We start from the raw sequence: 4,215 nt of genomic DNA, 5'->3' as shown, positions 1-4,215 counted from the left end.
AAGCCGCCTTGCCTGCAGCGGGCAGCAGGTTGGGCCCTTTGGTGCAGCCCCCTGCCCCTGTCCCTGACACAGGCTTGAGGAGCTCTGCTTGGCAAGCGCCAGCTCGGTCCCTGCCTGCTGCCAGTGCCTGCGCACGCTCCTCTGCCAGCAGTGCGCCTGGGTCGCTGCGGGCATGGGCCACCCCTTGCCCCACAACCCAGCGGCTGCTGCGTGCCAGGCCCTTCACTGCTCTGCGCGCGTCTGCAGCGTAACTTGGGTGCAACCGAGCTGGAGAGCCACACGCCAACTCCGGACCCGTGGCTCCAGGCACAGGGAATGGTTACTGGTTGAGTGGGCTCCAGCCTTTTCCATTCACATGCTGATGAATCACTTGACAAAAATGCAGCCCAGTTCTAGGCAGATTTGTTCTGAACAGTGTGGCTTTGTTGGGGGGATGGCTGTGCTGCGGTTTCCCTGCCAAGACCCCAGCAGCACAGCCAAGCTGCTCTGTGCCAGCCAGGAACTGGAGCGGTGAGGAGGGTGAGCCGCAGAGATCGCAGAGGGGACCACCAGGACGAGGAGGCAGGGCTGGGTGCCCAGAGACCAGCAGTCGGACCTCCCCAAATGCCAATGCCCACGTCAGCTGCGTCACCCACCACTCCTTCTGCCAGCCTCGACAGCCACCAGCCACAGGGGCGCAGACCCTCCATGAAGCTGAGCCGAGGCTCTCCCGGCTCCCTGGGCACACAGCAGGCGCAGCACGCCACTGGCACTGGATGACTGAGTCCAACCAGGGCAATGCTGGAAACGCTCCTTCACTGGGCAGGACAAGCTGTGGCAAGAAGATGCACCGTGGGGCCACCCCAATCCTTGTGCTGGCCCCCAGGTCTGCAAGCTGTGGCCACCCCATAGAAAAGCCCCTGCTATGAGAAAATTTCATTCCATATGCACTTACTCAAACACCACCCAGCGCTCTGTACAATCAATATTTACACAGATAAATATTTATATGTCACCTGATTATGACTATTTCAAAAATTGGAAAGATATAAAAAAGCAAGTGATGCTTGCAGAGGACCAGGATTCTTTGCAACCTCATTCTTGTCTTCTAACTTATGTCAATGAAATCCATTAAAACTTCGATGAAATAGTGTGTACTTTAAAAAAATACAACAACAAACCAAACACCACAGTTGCACTTCTAGCAATTACTGGAAATATGTTGACAAAAACATTGTACGTTGCAAAACTAAAGCACAGTTGCATAGAGCTATTTGGTGGTTATAGAATAGAAGAAAATTTTGGAAATGCCAGAACTACAGTTATTTGTGATGGAGTTAACGACTAAACCAGCCACAAGGTTATATCCTGGATAAAGGATATAATGTAACATCCAAATATACATGTTAAAACTTTAGTTACTAAGTCTCTAGTTAAAAACTAAGTGCGGGAATGACACACCGGATAAAGGATATAATGTAACATCCAAATATACATGTTAAAACTTTAGTTACTAAGTCTCTAGTTAAAAACTAAGTGCGGGAATGACACACCGCTAAATTACTGCTTAAACCACAGCTCCATTATTGCACTAGGATTTCCACCATGTTCCTAAACACACTCTCCTGCACTTCAAGTTTGACCTATCTAGCTGATAAATGATCCAGTACCATAAACCTAAAAAGAAGGAACAAATAAAAGCATGAATTTTAGTTAAAGATTTTTGATTTCTCTTTCAGCTGAACATCAGATGCTTCTTAAAATGAAACACTGGGGAAGACAACCCTTTTTAAAGAAACTCACCTCTGCAAACTGAAACAATGACAACTTCTGACAAGCTTCCATAGAATTAGTCACATCAGATTGGCAAGTACTCAAGAAAACCTAGGACAAGGAGTGTGGAGAGTAAGACCTCAAGGGTGTTTCTTCCAAGCTAAGAAGAAGAGCAAGCAAAATAAAATACCAGGCAGCAGTAACACAAAGCAGTCTTTAAGAGAAGATGGACAATCTAATGCTTCACAGTCCTGGACAGATTAAATCAAATTAAAAGGTGAAAACATAGTTTAGCACCTATTTTAATATATTTGAGAATCACCTAAGAAGAGAGCACAAAATACCAGGATTTTTTTTTATTCCAAACTTTGCAAAGGAGTTTTATGCAACAAAATACTAAACTGATGATTTTGGGCTACATACACAAATACCTTCTATTAGGGATGCTATCAATGCTGCCATATCTGTAATTTATACTACCATTCTGAATAAGAAAATTACTTAGAAGCTAAAAAAAATGAAGTTTTGAAGACACTAAGGGTTGCTAAGTGACAGAAATACTTATTAGAAAAATAATCCCCAATCACCTCACAGCATGACAATAAGTAGTTAAAGGTACCACAAGCCTAAAATTCCTCAAATAATGTACCTAAACATCCGTTTAGGGGTGCTTATAAGAAGCAGTGCAAGAAAGAGTCATAACTTCTGAAATTAAAATACAGAGAAATTACTGTTCAAAAACAGCTTTATTCGAATTAACACGGAGTTTAGCTGTACTATTCTTATTAGCCAGAAATGTGTTAATCAAACATCACTCTGTAAAGGAATTGTATCTAATATGATATATTTATTACATGTCACATTTGACTATAAAAGATTTACATGTGTAACTCCTAGAAGCATGAGGTACTGTTAGTATAAAATAAGGTATGTAACATGGCTTATAGGAAACTGAAGAAAGGAAGGTGGCTTTGTGGGATTTTAGCAAAAGCAACAGGATGGAATTTTTTTCCCTAACAATTTTTAATTTTTCATGAAATTTCAGTTTCTTTAAAACATTTCAATGCAAATGTGGTTTAATCTTATTTTTTACCAAAACAAGTATCTCAATAGCATTTATTAGTGAATGCACACATGAGATTTAGCTAGCAACTGCATTTGTTGCCTGTAAGCGCAAAGCACCACAGAATAAGCAAGCCTCCAGCACACGCAGCTTGTACTGCTGCTGCTGCTGCCATTTGTCCGAGATGCTCAAGCACTGCAATAGCATCAGTGGTATTTTGTTTCAGGAATCTGCTACCCATACTCCCCTGAAAACACTAGATCCAAGTCTAGCAACCCACAGGCCAAGAGGAACTATACCACACGGCTATTTGCTTACACACACAGTCAAACTTGTTTCTTTCCTGCCATAAAACCTATGTAAAAGAGCCTCCTATGATCTATGCTTCCATTATATTTATTAAACACCAAGCAGGAGGTTTTGTCAGTGTACTAGGGGAGTACACCAACCCAAAGGCTTACAAATAACATATTTTTAAGGCCTGTCTTTTGCTTTTTCAATGGTTTGTGTCACTGTTTTCATTGATGTAATGTTTATTACTGCTTTTCTCATGTTTCTGTATTGGTTAAGATGTCTGTGCCTCAGCAGAGTATGGACTGTACCAGAGACGCATCCCCATCTTGCTGCTCTTGAGTGACCCACCTCTGAAGGTCTGAGTCTCTGCACTGGTGTGAAATATATAAGCATGCTGCTTGCATGTCTGAGCACTCATTTGGTTATTTCAGGCCACTTCACTGGTGGGATTCTCCCAGGAATAGCCAAACTTGGGATTTAGTTCCCAATATCACTTAAATTTTCCGCAGTTCAACCAGCTGCCTTACGTACCTTAGTTTGTGGTGTCAATTGAAGCAGTTTGTTTGCAAGCGGCACCTACTTGATATGCCATATGAGAGGGCACTATTTTGCTTAGGAGAAACGATGTAAACGAGGAAGTCGTGTGAAACCTCTCCACTCCCTGAGCCCAGTGCTGCAGGGCCACGCACATCTGAACTCTGTAATGCAGACCGTGGCTTTGCAGCTTCCTTTTACTTTCTAGGGGCAGGTCCACATGAACGTGTCAACACGTGCCTGAGCTGGCACGGCACAAATCAGCTCTGATTTGGGAGCCATTGACTCACGCCACCCCAGGAGCACTGTGCTGGAGTGGAGAAGCCCTCCTGAGAGGGGCTATTACAGCTCGACCTCTGCAACACCAGCGCTGTAAGGCACTTGCTCCCTCGGTAGGCGCAGAGAGAGAGGACAAGTCTTCTCATTGCCTCTGAGGCCATGTGGTGGGGCCTGTTCACCTTGCGGTACAGGAACCACAAGCTGTGGGAGGTGTGAAGCCCAGTTTCTTACAGCTTTGTGTCTAAGGACAGATTTTTAGTGCCGAGTAAGTAACTCAGAGGTGATTTTGTGGT

The sequence above is a fragment of the Fulmarus glacialis genome, unplaced genomic scaffold, assembly GCF_000690835.1.
Source record: "Fulmarus glacialis isolate BGI_N327 unplaced genomic scaffold, ASM69083v1 scaffold3348, whole genome shotgun sequence".
In the NCBI taxonomy this organism is placed as follows: domain Eukaryota; kingdom Metazoa; phylum Chordata; class Aves; order Procellariiformes; family Procellariidae; genus Fulmarus; species Fulmarus glacialis.
This window is presented reverse-complemented; position numbering follows the sequence as displayed.